Raw genomic sequence first — 19,049 nt, forward strand, 5'->3', positions numbered from 1 at the left:
TTAACTGTGAATCAAAAAAAGCATCACAAAGGAGATGGAAGCCAAGGATGCATATAGAGGGGCTAGGCATTCACATCCTACCCACTCTTTCCTTGCTTGGAACTGCAAGGAAGTATGCATGCAGTATTTAGGTGTTCATAAGGGAAACAGCAGGAAAAAAAACCATGGGAGTAATTCTAAAATGATGTATTCCATAAAAATGTAATTAAGCTCCCTGGCATTAAGATGAGTTCAAATACAAGTCTTATACACTTCCATAGGCATATTCCAGATCTCTCAAAGGTCTGAGATAATGAAGTAGAAGAATAGGATAAATAGCAAAAGAGAAATCACTGTGTAGATACTATTTGTAGGTTCTATTTACAGAGTGCCTTATTCTTCCCTCACAAAGCACAGACTTCTAAAAGAGTTTTGAAGGGTCATGGTATAATCAGCTGCCAGTGTCAAGGGGAGACAAAAGAATGAGGGTAGTCTTGGATGAATGGGCATGGGGAATATCAAGCAGTTGTCAAATTACATTGCTTCTGTGGTTGTTAATGCTGTGATCACTACTCAAATACTGAACTTGCTTCTGGCAATTGCACTTCAAGGAGGATGCAGAAAAATTGAAAAGGGTATATAGAAGAACTAAAAGAATGATACAGGACTTGGGACACATGCTTTATCATGAAAGACTGGAGGCACAGCTTAGCAAAAGTAAAGCTAAGGTGGCACTTCCAGCCAGTAATCGAGTCATCCCTTAATATTATCTTTGGTAAACTACATGGAAACATCTGAGATAAAGTAACTGATATTCAAAACCAGATTGTTCAGTCTTGCAGATTAAAAGAAAATCAAGTGACTGTAGCTTAGCAAATGAGGTAATAAAAACCAGACTAATTCAGATTACAATTAAGGTGTGGGGTTTTTTTGTTTGTTTGTTTGTATTTGTTTTTTGGTTTGGTTTGTGTTTTTTTTTCTAATTGGAACTGCTAATGATTGTGGTAGATGCCTCAGTACTGGTAATCTTGAAAATAAAGGATGATGATTTAGTCAAAGTAGTCTGTTGAACTTCAGGTAGAAATTAATACAAGTAAGTCCTATGGTTTGTGGGTTTTTTAATGCATCTCAGACTAGACGATCACAGTGGTCTTTTTTGACTTAATATATATTACAGTAAAGGTTGTGCAGTGAGTCTTTACTGCAACATTGGGTGTTTAATTATACACAGCCCTGGCAGAGTATGTTCTTCGTGCCATTACCTGAAGTCCTCCAGAATTCAGATTGCTAATTCAATAAAAGCAGAACAGGGGGACATGTGTATCGGAAAGGCAGTAGGATGCTATTAGACAGATGAGATGATTTCAAGAAAAGCATATCTAGTGTGGTTTGTCAGCACCTTATAAAGGCATGACAGGCTCCCTTCTAAAATACCTGGCTATTGAAATTTTAAATGACTGTTTAACTTCCTTTGTGGTGGGCAGCATTCAAAAAGTATATGGAAAGTAAATATACAGCTAACCCTGCAGCTTTGCAAAAGATAGCCCTTGGATACAAGGGAAAGCTATGTACTGTATTTGCATAACATGTTGGACTCAAAGTAAGCTAGATATCTGCTTGGCCATTTGGTTTTCTGTAAAAATATTGCTCCCATACTGGTCTCTATTTGTTCTGTATTAAACCCTTCTCTATTTATATTTTTATGTTCTTTAAAAATAAACGTAGAAAAGATTTGTTGTTTTAACAACTGATAAAAGCAAACTAGCTAAGGTGCAGAATGGTCCAAGATCAGCGTTCCAGAAGAGTTCTTTCTGAAAGAAGAAAGCCAGACTTGAGTGAATGTCTCATATTTATTTTGCAAATAATAAGGTTAGAGAAAATAAATATTGTGTGGAAGAGTATGCCCTAGCTTCCCTAAGGTAACAGAAGGATGTATGTTGTATAAGTAGAACTGACAGATGCTTAGGAATCCTAAGAAGTCAGGATTCCTGTCTTTCAGGCTTCTTCTCATTTTGGGAGGTTTTTGAATACCACTGCTAGAAAATAAATATTTTTTATAATTAATAAACATCCTTGTTAATAAGCGCATTTTTAAAGTCATCTTTGTGCTATATTCCAGTGGTGCGCAAGAAAGAGCTTTGCCTCAGATGCACAGTAATCTTTAAGTCCCTGTAAGAGATACTCAGTTTGCTATAATAAGTAGATTACACTAGCTCTGCAGTACACCTCAGTGTTCATATGTGTGACAGTGATGCAGTCCGAGTCAAAAGCCAGAGGTTCAAATCCCCCTAAAGTCAACAGGGAAAATTGCTTGCGACGACTTCTAACTTACAGCCGGTACATGTTGATTTCTATTTTACCCATAAAATGTCTGTATGAAAATCTACTGCTAAGAGGGTTTTTTTTTTCAAACTAATACAGCGTTTTTGTGCTCAGTGAGAGGACATTAAGAATACAATACAAATAGTGTTTGTATTGTACAATACAAATCGGTAATACAAATGGTGCTTTACTATGAATGCAGTGAAAGTAACAAGTGTCATGGAGATGGCACCCAAAAATGCTATCATTTGTATCTAGTATATTCACATTCTAAAAAAAAAAAAAATCAATATATTGATATAAATATCTAAGATTATGTCATTATTCTGTATGGCATATAAAAGAAACATCTTCCAGCAGTGTATTAAACAAAGTGTCTAACATCTGTCACATGCTTTTAAGACATCCTCGCCCCAAGGAGAGAAGCAAGTGCAGTAAATGGCCATGTTGTGGTAGAGTTTTTGTGTTTCTTTTGGGGCAAGTATGCTGAAAGTGTTTATGTTGACAACACATAATCAGTGTATAGTGTTACACAAAATTATTCTGGTCGAGCTGATCGACCTACAGGCAAACTGCAGGCTGAGCTGGATACTGCCTGGGTAAGTAGTTCATCTGGCACCCAGCCTGCTCCCACATTCTTTCCATCGCTCAGAGGCCTTGATCATGTCATACAATGCACATCTGTATCTGACCATGGAGAAATAGGACAGCATACATCTGGTTTTAACACAAATACAGGCTTAGTCATATCACAAGTGTGCATAAACCCTCAATACCTACTCACACATCACCGGACAACACAACAGAAAGGTTGGATGTTACTAATTTTGTCAATTATGTTATTTTTGTGGGTTAACCCTGGTAGGCAGCTAAGCACCGCAAGCTACTCACTCACTCACTCACTCACTCACTCACTCACTCACTCACTCACTCACTCACTCACCCCCCGATCCCCCGAGGGACAGGGGAAGAGTAAAGGAGGAGTAAAAGCAAGAAAACTTGGGGGTCAAGATAAAAAAAAATATTGTTTAATAAGTAAAGGATAAGTGGAAGATGAGAAAAAGAAAACAAGTGAGGCAAAGGCGATCATGCTCCATCTCTCACAGGCAGACTAATCTCCAGCCAGCTCCCAAGCAAAAGACATCTAACCTCCCTAAACCCCTCTCTTTTCCCTTTTTATGGCAGGGCATGACATTACATGGCATGGAATATGTCTTTGGATAGTTCAGGTCATCTGCATGTCCTTTCCCAACCTGTTGCAAACCCCACAGTCTTCATTGCGGTAGGTAGTGAGAAAGAGAGAAGGCCTTGGTGCTGTGCAAACACTGTTCAGCAGTAGCTAGAACATTAGCATGTTATCAGCATTGTTTTGGTCACAAATCTAAAACACAGCACCTGTGAAGAAAGTTAACTCTATCCTAGCCAGGCAGGCTAGGATATAGGATACAGGCTACAGTTATTTAGCAGAATGACCTAGGAAGTGTTTGAGGCTTAAACTATAAAAAGGTAATAGATAGCATCTGATTAACGTAATATTTATCAGGAAGGAAGAAGACAGTCTTTTATAGGCATCCTTTTATAGGCAAAAGCATTAGTGCTGTTGAACATATCTTGTAGTTCTCGTGGTGGGGGAGATGATGAATATTTCTGACTCAGACTGAGAAGGGAATCCACGCATCAAAGATATTCAAGGTACATATCTAAGCAGTGTGTCCCACTGAAGTTGCTCAAGACTTGAATAAATTGAAAAATAAGAATTTAGGTTTGTCTTGGACACAGATTTGTACTTAGGTCAGTACATGTTCTGTTTCATTCCTTTTACTGCAGAAAACAGACTACTTATACAGTCGTGTGCATTGCGTAATGCTCAACTTTTTCAAACGAGAGTGTTTATTTTCTCGTGGAGGAGTCTTTTGGATGTTTTGCCTAAATGTCTTATGTTTCCACCTACTCCTGTCTAACATAATGCGTTCCTTTTATAGAGAAATGAGATCTGAAAGATCATATTTGACATTAGTCTCTAGTGAAACTGAAATTTTTGCTGGAATCTACTGAGAGTTTTGCAGGTTTACTAGCAGTGCTGTTTTGGGAGTAGAGCAAAAAGGTTGCTGTTATTTTTGTTGACATGGAGTCTGTAGGGATGTAATCAGTCTAGCATTCCTCAGGTGAGCAGTTTTCTTTCCATAACAATGTTTGACTATTGTGTGAAAACCTTATTCTCTCCTCATCTCTGCTCACATGTCATTAGTGAAATGAGTTACTGATTCCACTGTGAAGTAAAGAGGTTGCTCGAATGCTTATAAAGTATGGAAGTACTTTAGGCAGAGTAGAAGGTACTTACAGTGTCCAACCTTCCTGGGTTTGGGAGGTGTGAGGAAGGGACTAGAAAAAAAAAAGAAATTTGGCATTTTCATACAAGCAGTTTCTGCCTGTGCAGTGGTCATCACAACCTAAACCAAAGATAATGAAACATCCGTGGGATTATAATGCAATCTTTGTGGCTTCAAGACTAAGAGGTGTAATAGAGTAGTGGACCAGAGGGCTGTGTCAGTCCCCAGTAGTGCCCACATGCTTCCAGAGCATTTTTTTATTAGATAATGTAGTGCTGGAATTTTCTTACATAGGAATGCTTACAGGAGTTAGAAGGAGTGACACTTTGTTCTCCCAGAGTTATCAATGCACTGTGGACACCAGTGATATCCTTTATTTGACATCCTCCCTTCTAGTTATTGGGAGATTGTGGTACTTGCGCATGTGTGGAATAAGAGTATAAGAGTAGTACACTTCTAACCGTGCTGCAAAGAGTGCACTGATGGAGATCTTTAAACCTTGCTGCAGAGCATAATACATGTGTGCGCTTGAATCTGTAATAACATTCTTTTATTTGCAAACAAAAATACTTTCAGTTAATTACAAATATAAAGTGAGACAGTATTTCTGTTTCGGTGGCTGTTAATATTAACTGCTGCTTTGGAAATGAGCATAACTGTGCATTTTTATTTCCTTTTTAATAATGAATGTGTAGCTGTAAAACACTATCAGTACTAGATGTGTATTAACTAGCAACCTCTTCATCACAGCAGAGGTAAAAGTACATTTAATTACATCATAGAGACATAAAAATAACTTGTTTCAGGAAGTCATGGAGGTATTGTTTGGGATTAGGTTGTGCAAACAGCGATATTCGCATTCATGAGATGTTAGTTAATATGAAAAAGAAAGATGACTTGATGGGTCAGATTCTTTGTCATCTTAAGTGGTCATTTACTCTTGCTTAAAACTGAAGGCAAAAATGCAATTAAAACAGTGTTCTGTTTCACTCCCATTTTGAAAGTCTATCAAATTATGTATCTAAATACACAGACACATAGTATATAAGGTATGAAATTCTGAAGAATCCAGCCTTTTATCTTCAAATATTTTAGCTTGCAAAATATTATACTTGCCTGCATACGCTGAAAATTTGAGATTTACCTTTTAATTCCTTACTAATCCTGTTCTGAAACTAGCTGCAGGTATCTTGATTATTTTCAGGAGCTAGTATCAATAGCAACATGAGGCAGTATGTGGGTTAAGTGTACAATATGGCTATTTTTTTCAAAATAAAATCTCTTACCTCAGAGTTCAGGTGTCTGGTTTAAATGCATGTCAAATATTCAGATGAAGAATAATGGTGTGATTAACACATTGTATTGGAATTTGAGAGTTGGAAGTTTAATTCCTAGGCAGTCATGTCTCTCTCTGTGGCTGACATCAGAAATTTAATAGGAAGCCAGTTAGACATATTTGACTCTGTGTAAAACAGGTTCAGAAATGCATCCTTTTCTTCACGCAGTTTAGATTGGAGACTCTTTAGACCAGATGGACTCTCAAAGGGTATGTTTCCACTGCAGCTGAAGGTGTATTAGCTGAATGGATATATTTGCACTAAGTGTAATCTAGCCAGCTTTGTTTAATAGCAACAAAAATAGTGTCAGGTGTTTCAGTAAATGGGACCCAGCTTGCCCTGGACCATTGTGCAGCTAGGTTATGCTGATATACATTTTATATGTTCGCTTCCATAATTGCTGGATTAAAGAGTAGATCTGCTTTTCCCTTTCAAAAAAAAATGTTTTATTTTGATCAGCTTTTGTTTTACTTCTCTACTAAATTCTGCAGTCAACCTTTAGTTTTTCTTCTGATTCATTCTCCTGTAGAAGCAAGCTTTTTCCATCCTCTGTCTTCCCTTGGCCCTCCCTGCCCAGTAATACACAGATTCTTCCTTTACCCACAGAAGACCAGAAGGCATACTTCTGTGGCTGCTTTGCTCAACAAAGCTGTTTTGCTGGGGAATACTAGTTGACAGTTGCCCCAGAATTCCCAAGAAGTATGGTTTCCTTGGTGCTTTAAGAAAAGCAAGAAATAAACATAATTAAAGCTTGAGTCAATACAGATTTGCACAGATTTCCCTAGGGCTGGACAGGGGTAATACACAGCCCAGACCCTAAATGTAGTTACCTTCATTCTTATCCTGAACCACCTCTAACAGAGAGCCCATTTCCTGCATGAATTACCCACTTCTGAAATTACCTTCTCCTCTATGACAATTGGGCTGTAGGTGTTCAAAAGCCAAGTAGTTCACTGAATATAAAACTTAGTTGATTGAGTAAAGTTCTGTACTATGGAAGAACTTATTCTGCTGTTTGAGAATGTTGAGTTTTCCTCTTCAAGAAGAATTTAGACTCCTCTCACATAAGTAACATGGAGTAACACCTCTACCCCAAAGCTATGATATTTTGAAAACACAGTAATTTTTCTGGAAGCTAACAGGTAAATTTGTTCATCAGATTTTGAGTTAAAATTTGGTGCCTCCACGAAATGTAGCAACCTGTAGAAGGGACAAGAGAAAGGGAAAAACCTGAATGAACGGCAAGAAGAGGGAAGTTGGGGCATGCAAAGCAGCTGCTGTTAACCCAGTTTACCAGGACTCTGTATTTTGCTGTTACGCACTGTTCCAGGAAGCTTACTATAATGGTAAGTCTGTCCTTAAATTTTTTAGCATGCACAGTAGCTTCTTCATAATTTAATGTTTTTAGGCATGTCATGGAGCAAATGGGAATGGACACAGAGCTGCCGTGTAATATAATGGTACTGAAAAATTGCTGAGTATTCTGTCCCATCACCAGGTCATTAATGATGGCGTTAAGCAGTACTGGCCCCACTATCAACCCTTGGGGTACTCCAGTAGTGACTGAAGTCCAGCTGGACTTCATGTTGCTGATCATAACCTTTTGAGACTGACAGTTCAGCCAGTTTTCAGTCCACCTCATTGTCCGTTTGTCTAGTCCAGCTCCTCTGTTCAGAGCAGGGTCAACTAGACAAACGGCCAAGGATGGAGACTCCACAGCCTCGCCAAGCAAACAATTCCAGTGTTTGTCCACCCTTAGAGTAGATTTTTGTTCCTTATGTTTAAATGGGATTTCCCATGTTTCAATTTGTGTCTGCTGCCTCTTGTCCTGTCACTGGACAATATTGCACAGTCTCTTGCTCTGTCTTATTTACTTCCTCCATGAGGTATTTATACACACTGATGAGAACCCCCCTGGGCAATGCTAAACAACCTCGGTTCTCTCAGCCTCTTCTCATATAACTGATGCTCCAATCCCTTAATCATCTTAGTGGCTCTTCAAGCACTTTGTATGATAAAATCGTAAACAGAGGGAGAAAATTATGTGGTAGAGTAGCAGTTACTTTTCATTTTTTATTGTCAATATTTGCATCTTGTCTGATTATTGTTACTGTATTCTGTGCCTTTGAAGAAGAGGCACCAAAGAAGTAGGGATCTTCACCATCTTTTGCCTATGCTAAATAACTAACTTACAGTATTCTTGTAAGTGGTTACAAGTTTATTATTCTTTGGCTACTAAGTATCATTTAAATTGGCTCCTGTTTACATCACTTCCAGTGGTTTGGACAGTAACATCACTGAGAGGTCATGTTCATAATGAGGGTGTTTGCTCTAAAATTAATAATATTGACCTTGTTACTAAGTAAAAATTATGTTTCTAGAGATTTGGACAGGTGGCCCTAGACTCCAGACAAACTACAGAGCTACTTTTTCCTTCAAAAAAGTGACTGTCTGTAATCTTTCTACAGCAAAATAGTATACTTCCATTTCTCTTCTTTATAACAATCCTTGTTATGTGGGTTTGTTAGCACCACATTAACTGTACCAAAAAATTGTAGTTTTCAGGAATATTATTGAGTCTCTCTGTATTAAAATCCATTAGTTTGTCCTTAGTGAATGAGGGACCCTAACATAAAACAGGGTTATTAGGAAGCAGTTTCAATACCTCACCTTAGGGGTTTCCAACTGTTCTTGCATTTTTTCACTATTCACAGATCTTTTTTTAAAAAAACAACAACAAAAAAACCCACGAAAAACCCAAACAGGGCTTGCTTCACTGGTACAAATGTGGAGACCAACACATGCAATGAAGAAATTTGTACAATAGATGTAAAATATATCGTATAAAAGTGTAAATGATTTTGCTAAGTTGCTAATTAGTGGAAGACATAGCCTCGAAATACATATTTTAGTTCCTGACTGATGGAGGACTGATGATGGCACCAATGTTTCTGATAAGTTTAAAAGACACAAGGATAAAACACTAGACAGCATTCCAGATTTCTCAGCAGGAAAATGTAAATCTCCTTAATCTTATTCCTACTGAGCTGTGGCAACTAAGGTCTTGTATTTAAATGTGAATTATTAAAGACAGTGTGATGATGATAGGAGCAGACTGTGTGTTATATGTATCGACAAGTTCTCATAAGCCAAATACCTTGCAAAAATTAACATTCCCATCTATGCATTTGTGATAAAGGGAGATCATTTTAAGAGTATTATGCCTTTTATTCTTAAAAGCCTACCAAGGATATTAGGTTAGGATGTGGGGTGAGATTTGCTATGTAAACTGATAGGTGAAACCTTCTAGCTTTAAGCGTATAGAATCTAAACTTATCACAGTACCGAAGAAAACAGTCACGTCTAAAAAACCTCAGCAAAGTGTATACAGGTTGTAATAATGTAGAAAGGTCAGATATTGTATGGTATCTTTAGCACAGTTTATCATTTACTTTAGAAAAATATTCTTGATATGTATTTAACAGGCAGCTCAGTTCATTACCAGTTGTGAAAAATTTTTAAAGTGAAGAGGTTTTGGGTTTGGTTTGGTTTTGGTTTGTTTTTTTTTTTTTTTTTTAATGTGTTGATACTGTAAAAAAAAAAAAGGCAGCTGGCAACCTAAGGTTGAGGTATTGTATCTGAGATAAATCTCATGCCTTATAATGTCATAGCGTTTGACTGTGACTGTAGGATTTGGAACCCTTGCAATACAGATTAGAAATAGCAGCAAGGTGTGAGACAATAGTAAAGAATGATACATTCTCTCTCTGATTTTATACACCTTTATAAAATCTGAGGAGGTGACACATACACATGTACACTGCTGCACGGACTTGCATACTAAGCCTGACGCAAGTGAATAGTCACCCAATTGAATGAGCTAGACTGTAGACTTGCATGGACTATGGACATGCATAGTGAAGCATGAATGGTAGTATTGATAGAATCAGGACCTAAATATGAAACATAAACATACTTCACTTGCTATTTAAGTACAGATACCCCTGCAGGAGAATCTAGTCAATTTAGCAAGAATGTGATTCTTGCTAAATGACAGCTTTTTGAAGAGGAAATAAAGATCTGTTTTTCTAAATATAAAGCAAGAATCTTAATGGGATGATCCAATTTGTGCATTTGTCAGACCTTTTCAGTAAGTGCCATTAGATATTTAAGGACCAAAACAGACATTACTTTGTTTTATTCAAAAAAGCTGCATCTCTAGGAGGGCTTTGCCTCTACTAGTATGCTTAAGAACAGATTCTTGGACTCAAAAGCATGTAATCTCCTGAATAATTGCCTGCATTTCATACCATCGTTTTCTTCCTACAGAATTTTCTAGCAAAGTAGTCCATGATCCTGTCTAGTTGATGAGACTGGACAAGTTAGTAATGTGAGAATGAACTTCTGCAGACAGTACAGCTTTTTAAAAGCAGGACTCTGTATTCTTTGTATTCTGGGAAGAACTCAGCCCTACTCTGTTCACAGCCTAAAAAAAGAGAGTCCCAACTACCATAGCCTGCTCAGCTAAAAGCCATGTGATCACATTAGCACCGTGCTGAAGCCAGACTTCCAAGCATTACAAAAAGGAAGCTCAAGATGCAAGGAGGGTAAACATAGTCTCACAGGTTTTGGCTGATTTTGTGCTCAATCTGATTAAATGCACATCAACCTCTAGAATATGCTGTTTACATGCAGGCAGAGTCTGGGGGCCATGATTTTGTAATTGAAAAAAAAAAAGTTCAAATTTTTTTTGCATACTTGAGAATCGTTTTATACATCTTTTCTTTAGAAAACTCAGTGATGATAATGTCAGGCACCATTTATGCAAACTTTTCTGATTTACTGCAGTCATGGGATTAAAGTTGGGGAACCAGCACTGTGAACTTCCTAGGCTAATGTGACTGCAGAGCTGGGATATGATGCCAAGTTACGGGCTGAAGAGTGATTGTTCACTTGAGAATAGCTTCTGGCTAGAATCCTGAGCTTGTCTCTCCCTAAAAATGGTGTATTATTCAAATGAAGAATCAATTAAAAGTGTCAGTTTTGCTTAATCTTTTTCCATTTGTATATTGGATAAAAATTATTAATATTTCACGATAATGCTTTCAGTAAAATGTTATTTGGAGTGACTCTCATTCATTAATGTGAACTGTTACAAATGTCCAAAATACATAAAGCACTTCTAATTTTTGCTTATTCTTAGGGAAAGGCAGAGATAATGTCTTTTATCTAACTCAGTAGGCCAAATTCAGCTGTGACTATGATCGTATGATTGAATGGACTGGATCACATGGAACATGCTGCTGCACAGAGTTTGACTCTATGTATATGCTAACTTGCTGTCATAAAAGATCATGTAAGGATGTGAAGTTAAGGTTGGAGTATCTTAATCTGCTCTTATTTTCTCTTAATTCATCCAGGAAAAAAAAATTCTCTATTTATTTTGCAATTTAAAAATGACATTCACAAGTCTCTGTATTAGGTTTCCTCCAGTGAAGCCTACCATTTTAACTGGCAGTCAAAGGGACGGTTCCCATGAACGAGAGCCTTCCCATGCAGTTCAAATGAAATGGAGTCCACCCAACATTGTGTTATTGAGTTAAAGGTTTTATTCTGGAGAGAGCTAGAAACAGAACTCCTGTTGAAAATCAACTGAAGTAGGGTAGTTAACTCCCTAAGACATTGTGAACATCATTAATTTGTCTTGTAAAAGATGAGGCAATTTGATTGCTACTTTTCTATTTCCTTTCAAGCCTCTTTCTTTGCTGGTTCTGCCATCATAAGGAGCATGAGTAGATTTCATGAGGATTGCTTTTGCTGAGCTTATTGGAGTTTTAAATTTGTTTTGACTTAAGATCTAGTAGCAAGTCTTGTTTTTAATTTGCAGTGCAAGTTGATTGCATAATTGTGAAGCTGTTTGACATGTGTGATACGATTTGATTTGCATTCCTGCCAGTTTTCTACTGTAAGAAACAAAATCTGTTAGTAACAATTTTAGCGGGATTCAGTGGCGGGTTCTTAGAGTTTGTTTTCCATTTCCCAGAGATTGAAAGATGACACTCTTATAAAGCTACTTGAACACTTCACATTATTGCTTAGCTGAGCTATATATGTTGATGTAAGTGGCTTTGATATTTTCAGGGGGAAAAAGTGGAAAAAATAATACATAATATATATTTTTATATATTTTATATATATAAAATGCAGTATAGAATGGAAGAAGCAATATAATGCTAACAGAAACAAGGATTAAAAAAAAACAGGTTACTGAGTTATAGCAAATAGCCATTAGGATGTCTTGTGGAAAAGCACAGACATCATTGAGACATGATCAGAAAACTTGAAACCTATGATTATGCTGGTACAGAGGTACTTTTCCCCTGGAAGAATACATACATAGAGTTGGCAAAGCATTTGCCCCATAACCAAGAGATCCTGGAAATCTACGGAGGTCATAGTCTTGCCGATGCAGACAACAGCTATATTCAGGCTGAGCTGTGCATGTTACAGCCCTGGAGTGTTTCTGATAATGTAGCTCTGATTGTCACTGATTGATTTATTTTTTTCTATTGTGCAGTAGCAGGGAGACTTGAAATAGCATTAGTTCCCGAATAGATTTTCTCTGGAAAAGCCACAGAATAACCAGGTGATACTATTGTAGAGAGCAGAGTGAAAGGAAGCGGAACTGGCAGAAGCATATAATCAGATAGCAATACAGGTGAAGTAGTTACGAAGTATTAGAGATTATAGAATAACAGAAATGGCAACACAGGTATGATTTCCATGAGGTCAGAGAAAGCCTAACAAACTGTTCAGTGGAAGTGAAATAACAGGCCAGAGACCAAAAAAGTAATTCTGAAGATGCAGGATCTTTGTGCTGCATGGAGAGCAGCTGATTTAGGACAAGGTGGGTTGTTTCAAATTACACATCTTCTTTAGGCTGTTACCAAAATGTGTGACCGTTACTTGCTCTCTTATACAGAATTGCTATAAATTTATATAAAACATTGGACCGTAAAAGACTACTTCGGACATTCTCTGTGGTTCCCCACAATTGTAGTTGTAGGCAACTGTGAAATAATGCCTACTCCATTTCAGCGTACAGAACATACCACGAACCACAAAACATTTTTTTCAATACCCTGTAAAAACTAAAGGCAATGTAGTACAGGAGACCAAAGTGCATGGAAACTACGGCATGCCATAAGACAAAACCAGGAGAGGCTGAGGATACCACCAGTATTTTAGTTACCTACAGATCCTAACTCCACCACAGGTCATTGTTTTGAAACCAAGCATGCAGGCAAATGGAGGCACAGAAGCCTCTTGATTGCACACCTTGTATACTTCCTGCTGTTATCTCACTACCTGAGAGCACTCTCTGATGGTTCAAAGGCAAACCCCTCTTCACCATGTCCCCAAAAATCAACTGCTTACGAAGAAAGAAAAAAATTGTTGTGGCACAGTGCAAGGCTCTATACCATAGTGAAGAATTTTTGCCTTGAAGCCAATATGATGTCAATTAGGTCATTCTCACATGAAGAATCAGCTTGGGTACATGGCAGCTTATACTGTACCTTTACTGTGCTTAAGAAAAAAAAAAACCAGACCAGAAAGCAGCAGCTGAGCAGCACAAGGAAAAGGCTTTTTAAAAATATGCCCATCGCACTTAAATCCACAGCTGCTTTCAGCTGAATAGTTTGAATTCTGCTGGGATAGATTGGTATTTTTAAATTTGCAATGCCCCTGAAGACTGTAACCAGTTCTTAAATCTGTTATTCACAGGGAGGTACGTCAAGCTGGTCACAAGATCTTCCCTCAGTATGTTTAATGGTCAGCTAGTAATATGTTCAAAACCAGGTACTTTTTCACCTCAACCTCTGTATACAAGTGGCTAAACTTAAATTGTCTCCTTCATGGTAGTGGCAATTTCTAGTCAATTTTATTTCACAGTTATGATTTTTTTTTCCTTGCAGTTCCTCTCCCACTGCTATGGCCATGTTCCATACTTGTTTTCTGTGTTTCTCTGACTGTAAAGAGACAGTGTGTGCTGTAGCTGATCAGTATTTTAGTGTGCCAAGGAAATGTTTAACAATACAGATCTGCTCATCTTTCCCTAGGTATAGAATCATTAAGGTTGGAAGAGACCTCTAAGATCATCAAGTCCAACCATCAACCCAACACCCCCAGGCCTCCTAAACCATGTCCCCAAGTGCCACGTCTACATGTTTTTTGAACACCTCCAGGAATGGTGACTCCCCCACCTCTTTGGGCAGCCTCTTCCAATGTCTGTCGCTCTTCCAGTAAAGACATTTTTCCTATATATCCAGTTTAAACCTCCCCTGATGCAGCTTGAAGCCATTTCCTCTCGTCCTATCACTAGCAACTTGGGAGAAGAGACCAACCCCCACCTCACTACAACCTCCTTTCAAGTAGTTGTAGACAGCGATAAGGTCTCCCCTCAGCCTCCTCTTCTCCAGGCTAAGCCCCCCCAGCTCCCTCAGCTGCTCCTCATCAGACCTGCTCTCCAGACCCTTCCCCAGCTCCGTTGCCCTTCTCTGGACATGCTCCAGCACCTCAAGGTCCTTCTTGTACTGAGGGGCTCAAAACTGAACACAGTACTCGAGGTGGGGCCTCCCTAGGGCCGAGCACAGGGGCCCCATCCCTGCCCGGCTCCTGCTGGCCACACCAGGGCTGACACAAGCCCGGGGGCTGGTGGCTTCCTTGGCCACCTGGGCACTGCTGGCTCATGCCCAGCCAGCTGTCAGCCAGCACCCCCAGGGCCTTCTCTGCCGGGCACTTCCCAGCCCCTCTGCCCCAGGCCTGTAGCGTTGCCTGGGGTTGTTCATGGAGTAGAGTCACTAATTTGATTCCCTCTCCTTTACTAGCAGACAATTATTATAAAACCTGTGGGAACTTACTTTATGATTTCTCTTACTTTTTAAAATTTGCTTGAAATTAGTTCAACAAAGTTTGAACACTTTGTGACACAATTTTACCTTACTCTTGAAATGTATCTTGAATGCATTTGTCTTGTTTACTTATTTGTCAATGGCACAATAATACAGATGTTAGCATTTTGCAACCTCTTTGCTAGTTTACTTTAGATTATAAAAGAAGGGTAAGCATAAAGAAAGAAATGCTATATATATCCCAGAAGTGCTATTATGTGCGAATATACAGCATCTTATATAGAGCTCAGCAGGGATGAAGAAAAGCCCTTACAGTAGAAATGCAAAACTTCATCACTGATCATCTTCACGAATAGGAGATGGGGATAAGAATAGCCTAATTCCTGTCGTTTCCTGTCAAATCAAAGACTCTCTTCACACTGAGCGTAGTAATACTGTTTATATGATAAACAATGTTACTACTCTCCGCTTAAAAAGCAAAAAAATATGATGCATGATCCCAAGATAATTGCAAAGAGAGTGATACTGATGGTAAGAGTTAAGTTTACTTGTTGCTAGTAAATTATTCATGCATATGGGAAGGTACACAAGATGCAGTAAGGAAAATTTGAACTGGACCTAAGGAAAAAATCCACAATGAGGATTGCCAAGGGCTGAGACAGGTTACCCAGGGAGGCTGTAGAATGGCCATCCTTGGGTATATTCAAACTTTGTTTGGATAAAGCCCTGAGCAATCTGATTTAACTTTAACATTAGACCTGCTTTGAGCAGGGGCGTTGCACCAGCTGGTGTCCAAAGGTCCATCCAACCGGATTAGTGTATGGTGCTATTCTAGATATGGTGCTAGCAGATAGGGAGTTTAACACTGGAAATAGAAGATCCAAATTTGGTTATATTTAGTCTATTTTTCATACCAGAGTAAATATGCAGTAATTTCAAGTAAGTTGCCAGGAGTTTGAAGGAGGTGATTGTCCTCTCTATTCAGCACTGATGAGGCAAGATCTGGAGTGCTGTGTCCAGTTCTGAGCTTCTCAGTACAAGAAAGATATGAAGCAAGTCCAGCACAGGGCCACAAAGATGCTTAAGGGACTGGAGCATCATTCATATGAGGAGAGGCTGAGAGAACGGGGACTGCGTAGCCTGGAGAAAAGACGGCTTGGGGGGATCTTATCAGCATGTATAAATACCTGATGGGAGGGAATGAAGATGAAGTAGTCAAGCTATTCTCAGCAGTGCTCACTGGCAGGACAAGAGGTTATGGGCACAAACTGAAACACACAAAATCCTACCTGATCACAAGAAAACACTTTTTTTACTGTGAGGGTGGTCAAACTGAACAGATTGCCCAGAGAGGTGGTGCAGTCCCTGTCTGTGTAGATATTCAAAGCCCAACTGGATGCAGTCCTGGACAACCTGCTGTAGCTGACCCTGCTTGAGCAGAGGGGTTGGACTAGATGATCTCGGGTCTCTTCTAACCTAAGCAATTCTGTAAAGTTCTCCAGATTTTAAAAGTCAAAATGGCATTTCCATCAGATGTCTAGAGACTTGGTATTCAGTAAAGGTGAATGCTGTGGCTTCCCTCTAAATAACATTCAGATTGCTCCACAATGCCTATTCAGGAAAGGAGGGATTTTTTTTTCATTATTTTCCCAGTGCAGATGTGGCCCAGTCATTCTTTCATCTACAAATACAAGTAACTCTTGGGATAACTGGAGGGTAATTGGAGACTTGCCTAGAAACAGACTCCAGTGTAGCTCTACAGGGATGCAAGGTTGTACTTGTGTGGATCCACTTGCAGAATTAGAATTATTCACCCATTTCAAACATTACTGAGAAACTGGCTGTATTGACCAATGTTCATTTTCTCTCTGGAATTTACTTGAGAACTGACATCAAAAATGGTATTTTTCAAAAATGTTGGAGCTGCATTAATGAGTAAAATTAATGAAATTCTTGGAGCTCACAAGTTCTTATGTGTCCTGGCTGTTCCTTTAAAAAGATGCATTTTATTCATATTAAATGTAAATAATTGCTCTGATTCACATTAGGATGATCCAGTAGTTCTTCAAGAATTTCAGCAAACTACTCCTCTACTTTGATAATGCTTAAAAAGCAGTCTTTATTTTCTATGTATTAGATGAGCTCATGTATGTAAAAAAGGACTTAGATTAAAAAAAATGTAAGTACTGTGTTAGAGGACGCTCTGAGAACTGCTGAGTACAGCTTAGTCGATAAGGCAGAAGTTTAAGAAACACAGAAAAACAAGTATTTTCATCACTGAGCTAAGGGCAATGATCACCCTCTCTGTGATACCGTGTTTGCTGTCGCTAACACATGACATGTATTTACTCTGACTAGCTCAGTTTATTTTGTTAATTGTTTCTCTGGTAACATGAAAATGACCACCTTATTTGATTCAAACGCTATTCCTTTGCTACCTTTTAACTGCTATAAGTAGATCAAAATGCTCACATCACTTATATGGCCCTATATTTTTAAATAAACCTGTCATATGCAATGCTAGAAGTTAACTACCTTTGAAATTATAATGAATTCATAAGCACTTATTAACATAATTTGCTTCCTCATGATATAAAGTAGGAGTAAGTATTTAAGGATCTTTGCTACACTAGTTTCCTCTGATAATGAAATGAGAGCCGCTTCTGCACGGCTTCTCATTCATTCTTTCACCGTGTTCAGTGAGAGTTAAGGACACCCAGCGTCTCATAAATACAGCTTGGTACAGCAGGACCGAGCTCCTGCACTGTGGAGAGATGGGGCAAGAATTTTTCATGTACGCTGCCGCTTACCTGGCGTGGGACCCGTAGTCCTTAAAAGAGGGACCCCTGGATGGCTGTGGGAATCCATACCGGTTGTGTGTTCACAAGTATCACAACTGCTGTGCAATTATTCCGGTATTATTTATCATAATAATTATGTAACTCTGTGTTTTTAACGTGCTTGAATAGAACATTGTGTACCCATTATTGTGTAAACATGTGCCTAGCTGATAAATTTGTTTAGAAAAATGTTTGGTTTTTTTTTTTCCCCAGTAGAGACACTTGATAAACCATGCTCTGAAATCTCACTTAGAATCCAGTTTATTTTTAAAACAAATCTTACCAGACACAGTCATTTTGAAACAGCCAGGAGAGCATCAGCAGTTGCTTGATTTAAATGCATGTATCTAAGTTTAATAACGCTGTATCACGCTTAGTCTGCATTCAGGCAGGGCCACTCATGCTCATTCTGAAAAATGTCAGCTTCTGCTTAACTGACAGAACGTGACCACTAATTAAAATATTCCCATGAGATATATATAGCCTGTGTTGTCTACTTTCTCTTCTAGAGCGTAGCGTTCTCTAACTGTTGACTAGGCGGTGTGTGCTTTATGGGTTAATAACGCAAACAACGGTTAACAATAGGCAGCCAAACCCGTCAAAACACAACTTTTTGTTAAGCGTTACCACATGCTGCTTTGAAAGAGTTTTAGCTTTATAAACTTCTGTTCATGTTGTGGAGAAATAGTCCTGTACAAGATGAGCATTTTATCAGGAAAAATTACGCACATTCTGGTGAATTGCTCTATGTCAGGTTTATCATGCAGTCACTGTAACTTGAACTGTAACAGTATTTAGTGCACCTGACTCAGCCTGGCAACTGAGTTGGTGTAAACGGAGGTGTACGGGAGGGTAAATGCGCCAGGAGGTAGGATGGATGGCAGGAGCAGGCCGACGCTATGGAAGCCTTCTGCTCTGGCAGAACATGCCTGAGGGCGAAAGGGAGACTGGGCTGGAGGGCCAATGCAAGATTAGTATCTATTTCAAACGCAGAATGGAAAAGCAAAGACGGTCACAGGTAACGCGGTGGTATTGCAGCTAATCTAGGGAGAGCCTCCTTATATTTCTGTTGTTCTTGTTGAAAGGAGTGTGGAAGAAATTGTCTAGAAATAGTGCAGTTTTAAAATTCCGTTAAGGCAGCTTTTGTTTTATGGATTATTTCCTGGTAATATGGTGTGTTTCTGTGACTAGGGGAGAAAAAAGCAGGTGCGTTGAACCACGGAGACACCTTTCGCTTGTGCTTAATCATTCTCTGGCTAGTTGGAACGAGTTAGAGAGGACATGTGTAACTCTTTATAGGATTTGGGCCTAACTTAGCCCAGTGGTTCG

General features: G+C 38.8%; 1 protein-coding gene across 4 annotated transcripts in view; it reads left to right on the plus strand.

Annotated features, from left to right (window-relative positions):
- PCGF5 (polycomb group ring finger 5) overlaps positions 1-19,049 on the plus strand; it is a 62,480-nt gene that overhangs the window by 14,112 nt on the left and 29,319 nt on the right. The window lies entirely within an intron of this gene.

Source organism: Phalacrocorax aristotelis, chromosome 12 (assembly GCF_949628215.1).
Source record: "Phalacrocorax aristotelis chromosome 12, bGulAri2.1, whole genome shotgun sequence".
Classification (NCBI taxonomy): Eukaryota; Metazoa; Chordata; class Aves; order Suliformes; family Phalacrocoracidae; genus Phalacrocorax; species Phalacrocorax aristotelis.